This window comes from Triturus cristatus, chromosome 1_2 (assembly GCF_964204655.1).
Source record: "Triturus cristatus chromosome 1_2, aTriCri1.1, whole genome shotgun sequence".
Taxonomy (NCBI): Eukaryota; Metazoa; Chordata; class Amphibia; order Caudata; family Salamandridae; genus Triturus; species Triturus cristatus.
In genome coordinates, this window is record NC_140580.1 from 1,193,091,003 (window position 1) to 1,193,108,071 (window position 17,069).

General features: G+C 44.4%; 1 protein-coding gene across 5 annotated transcripts in view; it reads right to left on the reverse strand.

Annotated features, from left to right (window-relative positions):
- The window catches only part of PIP5KL1 (phosphatidylinositol-4-phosphate 5-kinase like 1), a 621,182-nt gene that overhangs the window by 321,430 nt on the left and 282,683 nt on the right, over positions 1-17,069 (reverse strand). The gene's annotated exons all lie outside the window — the stretch shown is intronic.

Consider the following 17,069-nt stretch of genomic DNA (forward strand, 5'->3'; position numbering starts at 1 on the left):
TTCGTCAAGCGGGGGCTGAGATAAAAGGGGGGTCCCAAAACGCGTTTTTCCCATGCATTTTTCCATAGGACCTTTAGACACAGCTACAGCCCGAACGGCTGAACAGAATTACTTGAAATTTGGCAGAGAGGTAGTCCTCAGGTCAAGGAAGTGCCTTTTGTAGGTTTGGTGTAAATCTGTTCAGTAGATTCTGAGAAAATAGCCTTTAAATCAATATATATATCTGAGCCAGCTTACGGTGCGCTTACGGCGCGCTTACCGTACGCGTACGGTGACGAGCGCGATTCTGATTGGCTCTTAGATCTTAGTAAACATTCGAATCGGCCGAAACCAGGAAGCGACGGCCGCCATTTTCTCTCTCGCACTGAGTGGGGCAGCATAAATGAAGCCCAAAAATGTGTAAAGGGGCAGTATATTGAGATAATAATCACCCAGCAATGATATACGGGCCCCCAAACAACCCACAAGGCCAAAAAAAAATTATTATTTTTTTTCGAAAAATCGTCGATTACGCTTACCGTACGCGTACGGTAAAATTTTTTTTTTTTTTTTTTTAAAAGTATCCACACTCTCCCCACCCCATGTGCAAATGGTGCCCGAAGGGCACCATTTGTGCATGGCTTATCAATCAAATGAAAACAATAAACAAAACATTTCACAATGATGCGCATAATATGTCCCCCATGTGCGCACGGTGCGCGAAGCGCATCGTGCGTAAATGGCCCATCTTGCATAATGTGGGCACGCGGTGCGCGCAGCGCACCGCGTGACCACCGTGCGTGCATGGCACTAACTGCGTAAAGTGGGCGCACGGTGCGCGAAGCGCACCGCGTGCTCACTGTGCGTGCACGGTGCGCGAAGCGCACCATGCGCGCACGGAACGAACTGCGTTAACTGGGCGCGCACGCCACGAACGGCGTAAAGTAAGTTAGCATTTAAAAAAACGTACAAATTCACTGAAAAACCCATAGGTTTCACACACGTTATAGTTAGGAATTAGCATTTAAAAAACCTTGCAAATTCACTGAAAAAACCATAGGTTTCACACATGTTATAGTTAGCTGTAGATTTTACTGATAAAAAACCAATGAAATTCCCCCGTTATAGTTACTGTAGGCAACTATAACTCACGCGACCGTAATCCTCTGCTGATGACATATGTGTCTTTATGAAAAAAAAGAATTTTGTAATATATGTATAGCTAAAATTTAATGGAAGAAGACATGGGCAAATAAGTGTCTAAATACAGTATTAGCATCAGCAGAGGATTACGGTCGCGTGAGTTATAGTTGCCTACAGTAACTATAACGGGGGAATTTCATTGGTTTTTTATCAGTAAAATCTACAGCTAACTATAACGTGTGTGAAACCTATGGTTTTTTCAGTGAATATATATATATATATATATATATATATATATACACACACACACTGAAAAAACCATAGGTTTCACACACGTTATAGTTAGGATTTAGCATTTAAAAAACCTTGCAAATTCAGTGAAAAAACCATAGGTTTCACACACGTTATAGTTAGCGGACATTTTACTCATAAAAAACCATTGAAATTCCCCCGTTATAGTTAGTTAAGCTAACTATAACTCGCGCACCCGCAATCCACTGCTGATGACGTAACATATTACATCACTCATGACATGGTCAGTGACATCACTCATGACATCACTGATGAAACCTATGGTTTTTTCACTGAATTGGCAAGGTTTTTTAAATGCTAAATCCTAACTATAACGTGTGTGAAACCTATGGTTTTTTCAGTGAATTTGCAAGGTTTTTTAAATGCTAATTCCTAACTATAACATGTGTGAAACCTATGGTTTTTTCAGTGAATATATATATATATATATATATATATATATATATTCACTGAAAAAACCATGGGTTTCACACACGTTATAGTTAGGACTTAGCATTTAAAAAACCTTAGAAATTCAGTGAAAAAAACATAGGTTTCACACACGTTATAGTTAGGAATTAGCATTTAAAAAACCTTAGAAATTCAGTGAAAAAAACCATAGGTTTCACACGTTATAGTTAACTGGACATTTTACTCGTAAAAAACCATTGAAATTGCCCCGTTATAGTTAGTTCAGCTAACTATAACTCGCGCGCCCGCAATGCACTGCTGATGACGTCACATATTACATCACTCATGACATGGTCAGTGACATCACTCATGACATCACTGATGACATCTCAAATGACATCACTGATGACATCACTGATGACATCATCCTTGTGATAGAGTGGCAGACCTCCTCTTCCCCTAATATAACCTTTGATACACACAATCAAAAATAGAAATTAAAATTTTAAAAACAATGGACATACCAATACCAGTTACAACAACCTATACAGTAATTCTAAGATCCAAATACACATCCACTCATTCACCAACAGTCCTATACAGTCACTCATACATGTACTCACTCATCATATGTACTCATACACGTATACATCCTGTTACACAATGCCACTCATCCATAGAGGTACTCACACACATAGTTAGTCATGCTAATAAAGAATCAAACATACATTTACTTGCATATACAGTTATACACACACCACCACACTTACTTCTACGGAAACTTACACATACTTAGTCTTTTAAACAATCACTTATAGAAACACATACTTATTCATACAGGAACTCTTTCAATCTCTCACTCTCACATATACTCACATATATACACCAATAGTCACATATACTAGTTTAAAACATATGTAGTTACACATAAAGACACTATTGAGACAGTCATTCACTCACTAACACACCCATACATACACTCATCCACCCATACAGTCCTGCACACATGCTGTCTTCAACACATACAAACAATGAGTCACTCATTCATGCACCCATGCACTACGTAATACCCCTCACCGAACCAGACACTCACACTCATACTGATACTCAAAAAACCAACTAATAACCTATTTAGACACTCATGTAGCTACACACCAACCCATGCAGCCACTTATACACAAAGTGAGAGACTGATACAGATATTTACATATTTAAACATTACTCACTAAGCCATGTATTCACTAAGATACACTTAATCAGTCAGTAATACAATCAATTTTTCAAAAACAATTCATCCATTTAGACACTTATATACCCATTTATTCTTCCATCGACCTTGAGATATACATATATAAAACATATTTAATTTTCAGAAAAACACACATTCACTGGATGATGTCATCAGTGATGTCATCAGTGATGTCATCAGTGATGTCATGAGTGATGTCACTGACCATGTCATGAGTGATGTAATATGTGACGTCATCAGCAGTGCATTGCGGGCGCGCGAGTTATAGTTAGCTGAACTAACTATAACGGGGCAATTTCAATGGTTTTTTACGAGTAAAATGTCCAGGTAACTATAACATGTGTGAAACCTATGGTTTTTTTCACTTAATTTCTAAGGTTTTTTAAATGCTAATTCCTAACTATAACGTGTGTGAAACCTATGGTTTTTTCACTGAATTTCTAAGGTTTTTTAAATGCTAAGTCCTAACTATAACGTGTGTGAAACCCATGGTTTTTTCAGTGAATTTGCAAGGTTTTTTAAATGCTAATTTTGTTTTTTTTCTTCTATTTTTTTAAACATATTTTTATTTTAATTTTCTATCCTTTTTTAAAGACTATGGTTACATTTTTAAAATTCTATAATATGTTTTTTTTTATATATTTTATAAAATAAACATGTAAAATTTATTAGCAATACATTTTTTCCTTTTTTTTAATTTTTTTTTTAGTACGCGTACCGTAAGCTTACGGTAAGCGTACGGTTTACGCAACGTCCGTAATTTATCTACGCTGTTTGCGTATAGTTACGCAATTTGCGTAGCCGCGCGTCCTCCGCGTGGGACGCGTACGCGTGTACGCTACACGCGCACGTTACGCGGAAGTGTCGGGTAGTGACTGTTATGCGCATGTGCGCAAGCGCGTGTCTTTTTTACGCGCATGCGCACTTTTGCCGTAAGCGCACCGTAAGCGTACCGTAAGCGTACGGTAGGTCATGTGATCATGAAACACAACTTTTGATTGGTTGAAACTACTTTCAGTTCTAGAGCTCTCCTACACCACACCCATTCCCCTCATTTCTGCTTGTGATCCCTTGGGAGAAGGAGCTGGTTTGTCTTTGGGATACGATGGCAGAACAGCAGAGCTCTTCTGAGAGTGAGGCTAGCACTAGCAGCACTGTCTTGAGGCAGAGATCGAGGAAACAAAAGCCCTCTTATGTATGGGATTATTTTACTTTTCCTGAAGGCCAGCAAAAGGTGAATGCACCCTTAGTAACTTGCAGGCTGTGTCAGCGTGTACTTTCTAGAGGTAATCCTGACAGGAAGTATTCCTTTGGGAATCACACCATGAAGAGACACCTCCAGGATGTACACAGAAGGACACATGGTCATCTTTTTGGAGGTAACTCTTCAGAAAGACAAGCAAGTACATCCACAGCAGCTCAGCCTGGACCATCATCTGCAGGGCTGACTCCTTCTTCTGCAGGTCAGGTGAGCCCTTCATCTGTGGGGGGAGCATCTCCTTCTGCTGGCCCTCTGGAAATTAACCCTCGATTTCTGAGGGTTGATATTCGATGTGCCTCTTGTCATGATCTAATTTGTCATAGGGAGACCAGTGTTTCCCTAGTGAACAACAAAATAGATCAGCACACTTGTCACAGAGACTAATTTTTCCATGCTTTCTTTCCTCTGTCCCTGCATGAACACAACGGTTCTTTTAAGAGCCAACCTTATCTTTCATCTTTTTTTTACATATGTTTTTAAAAACTTTTTTTTTTTTTTTTTTACCGTACGCGTACGGTGCGCGTACTTTAAAAAAAAAAAAAAAAACACTAAAAATCAATTATCACATTACAAGGTCCTTGAGAGACTACAATTATTATTATTGACTTACCATACACACTCAAAAAAATATTTATTCATTTGTTTTTTAAAAAAATAGCTTTAAAAATGGTTCTAGTTTTCGAAATTTTTCTATATCTGAAAAAAAAGAAAAAAAAAAGTATTAATATTTTTAAAACATTTTATTATACAGTACACATATTTACATATTTTTCAAAAAATATTTTTGCCTTATTTTTGCTGTTTTCAGAATATATTGCCTTAGTGATGCTGAATGTATTTGCATTACAGACTGAAACCTGAAAACCCCACTCGCTTGTAAATACTGTGCATGATTATACATGGCAAGCACATGGGTGTGTGCTAAGAGTCTGCTTCTTCCCCCAAAAAATCGCTCCCCCTTTCCATCTAATGCAACTGTGAAATCACCAGAGCAATACGCAATAAATCTCTGCCTATAATTCCTCTCTGCACACAGAGTCATGTTTTCACATTAGTCCCAAAACGAAATTTCTTTGCCAATTTGAAAGCACACTTACTGCTCTTTTTTTTTTGGCCAAGTGAAAATCACTTTTACAGACTGACACATTATGAAACCACTTTTTTCGATTTTCTTAAATGCACATGTCCAAACTTCTTTTTCAGACCACCTCCATGTGTAACCTGGGTGGCTGCCTACACTCCAGCAAGGGCAACCAGCCTTAGTGATGCTGAATGTATTTGCATTACTGAGTCCAACCTCAAACCCTTAAACTATTCTTTTTTTTTCCAGTACACCTTAATTTATTGTGAAAACATACTCCATATTATTTTACATGTTCCTCACATTTAAATTTCTCCCAAAACAGAAAATGATAAACGCAACTACAACAAAAAGAATTTCCATTTCTATTATTCATTTCTTAAGTTACCACATACATCCCCTCTCAAACTCTAAACTCACCTTTAAAATTAGTTAGTTGTGAAAGAAATGTGACACTCAAACAGCAGATTATCAGAGCCAGGATCTCTGTTGTGTTCACCTCTCTCCTCTCAGCAGAACCAGATAATGGCAAACTTTCCCTCTATTTTTCCACACATATACATGTAAGTTTCAAATCTCAGTGCTTCCCCCTTTTTTTCAAATGTAATCACACATTTCTATTGGTTGAAAACCAACCCTTTTCCAAAAGTACCCTGCCCCCAACTTGACTTCTGCCTAGTACCCTTCCCCCAACTTGACTTCTGCCTGCTACCATAGCAACAGCTCATGGAACACTGCTGTGTGGAGTTAGGTCAGAAGTTCGCCACACAATGTTTCATTTCCAAAGAGCAAGAGTGCTTGACTTTTCAAACCTAACAGCAAATCCATAGTACTGTTCTTTGGTAACACATTTTTTTGTACCAATACAAAACATGCTTCTATTAGTTTACACATACAGCCTAGTTTTTATTCTAGAATGGTATGAAACAGCCAATCAGTTTTTTGTTTTGAAAAAAATATGTATGCCTCCATTTCCAAACTGTCTTTCTTTTCATATTGCCATTCTACTGAAAGACACCTCCTGAGTGCATCCAGTTCTCCTTTGAAGATGTTCACAGTGTGGATTGTAGGGCACAGCTATGTCTTCTGGAGTGAAAAGTTTGCAGAGAAAACAGATATGGTGAGAGACCTTGCTTTGCCAAATGTAGACATTAAATGGATTGGTCAGAGAGGGTTAAAGTGGCACCAATTGATGCCATTGGTGAAATCCTTCATGCAAATCCAACACCCTGACCTCATAATAGTGCACTGTGGTGGCAATGACCTAGGCACTTTGACTGGGGTAGGTCTGGAAATGCTTATGAAGGACACCTTTGCACAACTGTTTACACTTTTCCCTAAAACTGCCTTTGTGTTTTCCAACATATGCCAAAGGCAAAAATGGAACTGGTCCAATCATTTCTGTCCGCAGATTGACAAAGCAAGAAAGCACGTCAACAAATCTGTTTCTGCTTTCCTCCGTGACTATGGTATGGGTGCCATTTACCACAACAACTTGCGTTTTGACATGCAAGACATTTATAGAGGAGACGGTGTGCACTTCAATGATAAAGGGAACAGAGTCTTCCTCTTGAACCTTAGACTCTGCATCGGTACTTACTTGTAGGTACCACTAAAAAATCATTTCATAAACACAACGGCTCTTTTTAGAGCCCCCTAATATCTAAACACTTAAATCTGAATTTCATTTATTTTTTTATTTTTTTTTCTACCGTAAGCTTACCGTACGCGTACCCCGTGATTTTTTTAAAAATCAATAAATGTTTTTTGTACTTTACAGTCCTTCTTTGACCCCCTCACAAATGTAAGGGGGTCTGTAACTCTCCTCATTGCCCCCTTTTCTTGTTTTCACTCTTTTTTTTCTGAGTGAAACACACAAAATGGCGGCCGCCGCTTCCTGGTTTCGGCCGATTCGAATGTTTACTAAGATCTAACAGCCAATCAGAATCGCGCTCGCGCACGCCACCGTACGCGTACCGTAAGCTTACCGTAAGCGTACGGTAAGCGTACCGTAAGCGGGCTCAGATATATATATTGATTTAAAGGCTATTTTCTCAGAATCTACTGAACAGATTTACACCAAACCTACAAAAGGCACTTCCTTGACATAGGGACTACCTCTCTGCCAAATTTCTAGTAATTCTGTTCAGCCGTTCGGGCTGTAGCTCGTTCTAAAGGTCCTATGGAAAAATGCATGGGAAAAACGCGTTTTGGGACCCCCCTTTTATCTCAGCCCCCGCTTGACGTATCCCCCCGAGACTTTCAGGGTAGGAGCGGAGCGTAGCGCCTCACCTATTTTGAGAAATTCGCGAGGATTCATCGACCGGCGCCAAAGTTATTCAAAATAGAATGTTGCGGATTTCCTATGGAAAAGGGGTCCTAACTATAACTACCTACTGGCGACCGCCAGTAGGTAATATATATATATATATATATATATATATATATATATATATATACACACACACACACACACACACACACATTTTACTGAAAAAGACATAGGTAACATTAAAAAAAACCTTAGAAATTCAATTAAATAAACAGGTTTCAGGGACGTTATAATTAGATGGGCATTTCACTCATACAAAACCAGAGAAATTTGGCCTGCATAGTTAGTTCAGCTAACTATAACTTGTGCCCCCGCAATGCACTGCTGAATACGCCACATATTACATCATTCATGACATGGTCAGTGACATCACTAATGACATCACTGATGACATCATCCAGTGACTGTGTGTTTCTATAAAGTTTAAATATGATTTATATATGCCAAGAAGTATTGAAGAATGAGTGGGTGTATAAGTGTCTAGATGGAGGATTTAGTAGGTGCGTGACTGACTGTATGAGTGAGTAATTAAATGCATCTTACTGAATGCATGGGTTAGTGACTGATGCAGACATTCACACAATTAGTTTGTCAGTTGGTGTGTAAGCGGTTGCATGGGTTGATGAGTAGCTAAATGAGGATCTATATGGGTTATCGATTGGTTGTCTGAGTATCTGCATGGGTGCCTGAATGTCTGTGTGGGTGGGTGGGGCAGTGTGACTGTGCATAGATGTGTGAGTAGATGATTCACTGGGTGTATGGGTTCAAGAGTGCATCTGTGAAGGGTATGGGTGGGTGAGTGTGTGTATGGGCCAATTCCTGCCCCGAGGACCCCATCCCCCGGGGCATGACTTTATATAATTTAAAAAATATATTTTGTCAAAGGAGGGGGGCTTTGTGGCCCCCCCTCCTGTGGCCTCTGTTAGCTCAGGGGACCCCATTCCCCGGGGCTGTGCCTAGTTTTTTTTTTTTTTTTAAATAATTTTTTTTATTTTATTGGGGAGGGGGGCTGCGTGGCCCCCCTCCCGGGCCCCTTCTGGCCCTGGGAACCCCATCCTGCGGGGATGGCCCTCTCCGTTGGGCACCGTGGGGGTAGCCCCAATTCCCCCACAGTCCCGCCGGCTCCCCGCCTCCTGCGGGAGCACGCATTGCTTTTCCACACGGGGAGCTGCTGACATGCAGCTCCCCTTGTGGAAAAGCAATCTGCTTTGGATTTTGGAAGCGAGAGCAGGAAACCCGTCTGCGCCCGTCCGTGACCTGACCACGGCCAGTGCCAGGAACCCTGGACCTCCCACTACCTTTTGCTACGACAGCACCACCCTCCTCGCACTCAACCCTGTAAGACTTCGAGAATGCCAACATACCTCACCGAACACGATCCACGGCCTTTTCTCCTGCCTCCACTGCCACCAGACCCTCACCACCAGCCCCGGCCTCCAACACTGCCGACCCCAACACCGGCGACACCCTAAAACGCATCCTCAATGTACACTTCGTACACCAACACGCCATGGAAATCTGAGACCTACTCTACTCTCTCTCTCACCTGACATCACCTTCTTCACAGAGACCTGGGTAAATGCATCAGCACCGCCATCCCAGATGGATACAAGATCCAGAGGAAAGGCGGTCCCAACCACCCAGGAGGGGGCCTCGCCATCGCCCACAAGAGCACCCTCCGCCTCACCACCTCCAGCGAAACCTTCCCCTCCGCCGAACACCTGCACTTCCAGATCCAGACTATCCCCCAAATCCACACTCCAGGGAACCCTCATCTACAGACCCCCAAACACCCTTCGCCACCACCATTACCAACTTCATCGCACCCCACGCCATTGCCTCAACAAACTACATACTCATTGGAGACCTGAACTTCCACCTCAACAACCCCAGTGACCCCAACTCCACTATCCTACATGAAAACCTCGCCAGCATCAGACTTAAACAACTCGTCAACACACCGACCCACAGAGCAGGACACACCCTCGACTCCATTTTCGTGGCAGGAAACAGCGTCCAATTCAGCCACAGAATGCAGCTGCCATGGACTGACCACCACTGGGTACACTTTGCCATCAACAAACCCAAGGCACCCACACCAGCCCCACACCCACCACGAAGGAACTGGAGCAAGGTTACCGACGAGCAACTTATCTCCACCCTCACCCGAGACAACCACACCTGGGTACCCGACGCAAATGACGCAGCCAGAGAACTCCACATCTGGATCTCCAACTGCGCAGACAAGCTCGCCCCGCTATGCAACCCCGACAGACAACACCCCAGGAAAGCCACCTGGTTCACCCCCACTCTCCATGAAGCCAGACGCACCTGCAGACGCCTGGAGAAGAACTGGAGAAACACCAGCACAACCAAAAACCACACCACCTACAAGGACGCCATGACGCCAGATCAGAGCGACCAAGAGGAACGTCATCCACAACAAAATCCTGGCCAACTCCACCAACTCCAAGGAACTTTTCAGTGTCATTCAAGAATTCACCAACCCACGCAGTGAAGCCACAGACATCACCCCATCCCAAAACCTGTGCGACAAGCTTGGAACCAATTTCCACCTCAAGATCAAAAACCTCTACGACAACGTCATCGACCATCCACCAGGCGCCGCAGATTGCCCCCACCCCCCAGAAACACCAGCCAGCCCACCATCTCCACTGGACACCGATCACGGCCAACGACACCGCCTCGACCATGAAAAGCATCCGCCTGGGGTCCCCCACTGACCCCCTGCCCCTCTCACATCTACCACAGAGCTGCAGCCGTCTTCGTACCCGAACTACAACGCACCATCAACACCACCTTCAAAACAGGCACCTTCCCAGACGACTGGAAGTGTGCAGAAGTCAGACCCCTGCTCAAGAAACCCACAGCTGACCCCACCGACCTAAAAATCTATCGGCCCATCTCGCTCCTCACCTTCGCAGCCAAAGTTGCAGAGAAAACAGGCAACAGGAAACTGACACGATTCATTGAAGAGAACGTCATCCACGACCCTTCCCAATCTGGATTCCGAAGCAACCACAGCACAGAGTCAGCCCTACTTACCGCCACAGACTACATCCGTACCCTCCTGGACCAAGGCCACACTGCAGCGCTCATCCTACTCGACCTATCAGCGGCCTTCGACACCCTCTCCCACCGCACACTAGTCACCAGACTACACGGCGCAGGCATACAAGGAACAGCCCTGGACTGCATCCGATCATTCATCACTGGAAGAAGCCAAAGGATCAGACGCCCACCCTTCCTCTTAGACTCCACGAAAATCACCTGCAAAGTCCCACAGGGTTGATCACTGAGCCCCACCCTTTTCAACATCTACATGGCCACCCTCGCAGCGATCGTCTGACAATACGGCCTCAACATCGTATCCTATGCCGACGACACCCAGCTCATCCTCTTCCCTCATCAAAGACCCCCACCACTGCTAAACTCAACTTTCAGAAAGGAATGCAAGATGTTGCAGTCTGGATGACCAAAAGCTGCCTGAAGCTCAACGCCGAGAAGACAGAAGTCCTCGTCCTCGGAACCACCCCTTCTGCATGGGACAGCACCTGGTGGCCAACCGCCCTCGGAAGCCCACCTACCCCCTCCGACCACGCCAAGAAGCTCGGCATCGTACTCTACTCATCACTCACCATGAACCGACAGGTCAACGCTGTCACCTCCAGCTGCTTCAAAACCCTCTGTATCCTCCACAAGACCTTCAAGTGGATCCTCCCCGAGTCAAGGAAGACAGTCACCCATGCACTCATCACCAGCAGACTGGACTATGGAAACGCACTCTACGCCGGCATCAACAAGTCCCTACTCCGCAAACTCCAGACAATACAGAACACCGCCTCCAGACTCGTCCTTGGCATCCCCCGAAACGGAAACATCAGCCAACACCTACGTCTCCACTGGCTCCCCGTGGAGAGAAGAGTCACTTTCAAAATCCTCACTCACGCCTACAAATTCCTACACAACAATGGACCCAAATACTTCAACGACAGAATCAACTTCCACGTACCCAATAGAAGCCTCCGATCGTCCAACCTCGAGCTGGCCGAAACCCCGCGCATCCACAGAGCCAGAGCAGGTGAAAGATCCTTCTCTCACATTGAAGCGAAGTCCTGTAACGAGCTACTGGCAGACATCAGACGCGCCCCCTCCCTGAACACCTTCAGGAAGACCCTCAAGACCTGGCTCTTTGGCTAAACAGATCTGCAGACCCCCCCCCTTCGCGCAATGAGACCCTCACAGGTGAGTAGCGCGCTTACAATTCCCTGATTGATTGAAATATTATTAGTTATTTAATTGATTTATTTCAATGGTGTAATTTATTTTTTTCCAGTATAATTTTAGGTGTGGGTTTTGGGGATTATAACGCGTAGGAAGTTAATTACATTTTATATGTTTTAATTTGTTTTTTAATTAGTAATATTTGTTTAATTGATCATTAATTATGGTAATTATGCAAATACTTTATTATTTTCGATGTGGGTTGTGAGTTGTGTGGTGTTCTAGGCTAGGAAGTAAAACGTCTAAATGTATGTAATGTTTTTGTTAAGAAATAATATCTAAATAAAAAGGTTTATTTGTTTCAAAATTATTATTTTTTTATTTTATATAATATTGTATATAGGTATTTGTGATATGTATTTAACATAATGTTTGTATTTTTTTTAATTCTCTTTTTATTAAACAGTTTTGTACAGTGGACGGCACGAGGCCACATAGCAATCAGTTTCAATGACAAAAAGGCACATGGCCACGCTTCAGATACACGTCCGTAATATACAGTATTAGGGAGGAAGGAGGTCAATGTCTAATTCTGCTCTGCGCACTTCGAATGATGGAGATACACATAGTTCACCACGCGATACATTCCATTTAGCCCATTTGTTATCCCTTTTCGTGGGGCAGCCCCCGTGTTTAAAAACATCGGGGCATATCATCAAGGCCATGCGATAATTATCGCTCAGCACTCTCAGCGCGAGGATAATTATCGCCGGCCAACTCTGAATTTTATCGCAAAGATAGCGTGCTATCAGCAACGCTCATCTCCAAAGCAATAAAATTCAGAGCGCAAGCTGCCAATTGTGCGATTATCGCTGGAAATCCAGCGATAATCGCACAAGGTTTGGCGAAAGCTTGCTGATAGTGCAAGGCATACTTAGCCATGATATCCACCTTACATAGGATATCATGGCTAAGTCAGTCTTGAAGCAGGCGTAAGGAAAGTAGCAATAACAGAGGTTATCGCTACTTTGCTTGTCGCTCTGCAGGTTAGCGTGCCCATTGATAACTGGAGAAATATCGCTTAGCGACATTTCTCCAGTTATGTCAGGGTAGGAACGCCCACTTTGCATCTCATTAGAGATGCAAAGATGGGCGTTGGGGGAAAGGGCGATAATGCAAGGATTCACGCGATAGCGTGACCTTGCTGATTAGGAGATAAAATTATCGCCGCTTTCCGTCCGAAAACAGACGCTAAAGCGGCGATAATTTTATCTCCGGGGCTTGATATGCCCCATCCTGCTCTGCGATCATCGCATTATCCATGTTAGCCCATTTTTGGTATTTAGGCCAGATCTCCAGTCCCCCACACCTGGGCAATATTCCTCTCGGCTAGAACAAACCCCAATGATGCCCATGTGCGCTTAGTGCGAGTCAAATCAGTAGCCTCCCACACATTCAATAAACAAAGTTGCGGGGAGTGAGTAATATGCTTCCCGCTTACCCTCGTAAGTGTGGAAATTATTTTCACCCAGTATGGTTGAATGGATGGACACTTCCAAACCGTGTGGAAAAATGTAACCTCAGTTGTGCACCCTCTAAGGCACCCAGGATCCGGCCGACGTCCCATCTTAACCAGTGTATGGTACCTGCCGCTAGGTAGACTCTGTGTAAGATCTTGAGTTGAATCAATCGTAGTCGCATTGGAATTGCACCTTCTTTGGGGGAGGAGAGGGCTTCCTGCCAGTCATCATCTTCTAAATACACATGGTCCGATTCCCACAGCTGTCGGAGACGCACCAGCAGGTCAGGCTTGTTGTTTATTAATTTGCGGTATGTAAGCGATATAGCTGTAAGAATCTCACCCGAGTTTCCACAGGAACGTCACGGAACTTAAAGCTAGCTCCACCACTTCTCCCTATCACCTATTGCGCCTGACAATGTCTAGGCTACCATGGTAACCAGGGGAAGAAGGGAAACAAAACCAGGAAAGAAGGGGAAGAGATCCCTCGTCGCCACCCAGCAGCCTCAGGTTTCGTCAAAGCAAAATAAAAGGCTGCAGACAGGAGAGAAACAGTATATACATTTCTTTCTTCTACCTTATTACTCCCTTCTTTATAGGTTAGACAGGAAAACAATATCGTGTGAAACGTGTGTCTGGTGCTGGAAGAAACAATGATTCACATATTAATGTAGGGGACATCAAGGGATAAGGAATCACTATATTAGATAAGTATAGTTATGCCCACCTACGATTCAGAGTCGTAATTTATATTATTTGTCACAACGGGATTCAATAAAGAACAAAAAGGTACCCTCTCTAGTGGCCCCAAAAAACAGGACGAAGAGTGAAGGTTGCAGCGACCCAGAAGGGAAGTCGGGGAAGCGGAAACAGATCCAGGAGCTTGAACGCGAAGCGCTGTTGCGTGAGGAAGGCTGGGTTTTCTCCTGTCTAACCCGTCCTCACGCATGCGCGTCTCCCGCTGGGGCCATCGTTGTAGTCCTGCACTGCCAGCTCAGCAATCGTGACAATAGCCTTATGTGTCAGGGGATCTGTTAAGAGTCGGTCTTCTAGCGGGGAGGCCTCAGGTAGAGCCTCACCACTAGCCACGACGCTGGTCAGTGCATGGCGGATTTGTAAGTAGCGGAACGTCTCTGACCCTGCCAGTTGATCTTCTGCTTGTAGTTCACTGAATGGGACCATCTCGTTACGCTTCCACAGATCACCAACGGAAGAGATGCCAATTAAATCCAATTTATCAAAACCCGGACACCTACTCAATGTACCGAGTTGCTCGGAATCCCACAGGGTATTAAGCAGTGTCAATTTCTTGTGCCACCCCAGCGTTTTTGTCGCTCAGTGCCAAAGTGAAACTGTCTGGGCGTGGGACCAGTAAGATATTGGTGTTTGGGGTTGGAGTAAAGTGCACGTCGAAACCCCCACTGAGTCATTATCCATTTATCTGTGCGGTATGCCGGGTCAGACGGAGGGGCAAAGACCCACTGATTAACCACCGCAAGCTGGGAGGCCAAATAGTATTATTTTAGGTCAGGCAGCATGATTCCTCAGTAATACCATCCAAAGGTCAATTTGTGTGTTGCAATGCGTGGATTTTTCCCATGCCATAGAAGAGTTCTGACCTCAGTCTCCACACTGACAAACTAGGCAGCTAGGACCTTATAGGGGTATTTTGCAGCGCGTATAAGAATCTAGGCAGCACCAGCATTTTAAACAACGCTGCCCTACCGAGCAGAGTAAGGGGCAGCGACCGCCGGTGGAGCACAAAGTGGTGGAGTATAGTCAGTGGGGCCTTAAGATTGAGGTCATAAAATGGAGCCGGGTGCGGTGTACGTATATGCCAAGGTACCAGAGCCCCTCAGTAGCCACCGTCATGTTGGTATCCCTTGGAATCCGTGGCTCTGGACCCTGAAGCATGAAAAGAACGGATTTTGTCCAGTTTATTGCGTATCCCGAGTGAGCGCTGAATATTGCAAAGATATGTAGGATCCTGCGGATCGAGGTTGATGGAGCTGCTATGTATAACAGGACATCATAGCATAGAGGGAGATTCTATCTTCATGATGATCTGGTAATTTCAGCCCCCTGACACTTGGGTCCCCCCTGACAGGTCGCCAAAGGCTCCAGTTTCAAAGCAAACATGAGGGGCGACAGGGGGCAACCATGTCTAGTCCCCCTCTCTAGTCGGAATTGTAGGGAGGTATGTTGGTTAACGACTACTTGGGCTGTTGGGTCTGTGTACAATCATTTAAGCCATTTTATAAAGTGCGAGCGGAACCCTATACGTTCAAGGAGAGCAAACAGATAAGGCCACTCAACGGTGTCAAACGCCATTTTAGCGTCCAGTGCCAGCAAAGCTGCATCTTCTTGGATAATGTGAATTCTCCCCATTACCCCGTGTAGTCTTTTGAGATTGAGGGCTGTGTTACGACCTGGCATAAACCCGATTGGTCTGGGTGCACAAGTTTACATATAACAGGGATCAAGCGGTTAGCCAATATCTTGGCGAGGATCTTTACTTCGGCGGTTAATAACCAAATTGGACGACATGAGTCACATCTCATCGCTGGTTTGCCTTGTTTGTGGATGACGACCACTGAGGCCAACATCAAGTCTTGGGGCAGGGAACCCATTTGGTAGCTCTCTAAATACAGGGCACGAGGAGCGGGTGTTGTCTTGGAGGTCACTAATTTAAACAGTTCAATCGGGAGCCCCGTTTTGGCCCACGGCTTTATCTGACTTGATACCTCGTATGGCAGTCGCTATTTCCTTCTCTATTAGGTCACCCTCTAAGGCTTCCCATTCTTCTGGAGTGAGAGTAGTGACCGAAATGGTGGCCAGAAGGTCTCTGGAATCTTGTAGGGTGGTGCAAGTGGTGGAGGAGTAAATGGAAGCGAAGTGGGAGGCAAAGGCCTCTGCAATTTGCTGAGGATCATTCACCAATGCTCCCGTATCCGTCTCGACAAGGGGCACCCATCTCTGTGTGGTTTCACGCCTCTCCAACTGTGCATGCAGTTTCCCGGTATTGTCCCCAAACTCATATTTTATGTCTACTAGCTCTGTTTTGATCTAGCTGTCTCCGTCTTTAACTGTCAGTAGTCCTGTCGTTTGACACTTAGAGTGTGGGTAAGCTTTTCGTCATTACTGGTCGCCACCCCATCCTCCAGTTCCCGAATCTCATGTTCCAAAGTCTCCAGACGTGCCCTCTGTTTCTTCTTATGTTCTGCTATCAGTGAAAGTGCTTGACCCTTGAAGATCGCCCCAAAGGCCCCCCACAGAATTTTATGGGATTGAACTGTGTTTGTATTTTCAGCAAAGTAATGGTCTTCCCCTTTTAGAAGGGGCTCCGAACATACGGAATCTTCAGACTACATGGAGTTATGGATAGGGTGAGATGGCTATACTCCTGGGGCAGAGTCCACTGAATCAGAACAGGAGAATGGTCAGAGATACCGCGTGCCAGGGACTTGGCGTCAAAATTAGAGAGGTCATCGGTGTGTGTGAACAAGTGGTCGATCCTGGATTGACTACCATGGGCGCTAGAGTGGAAGGTATAATTCC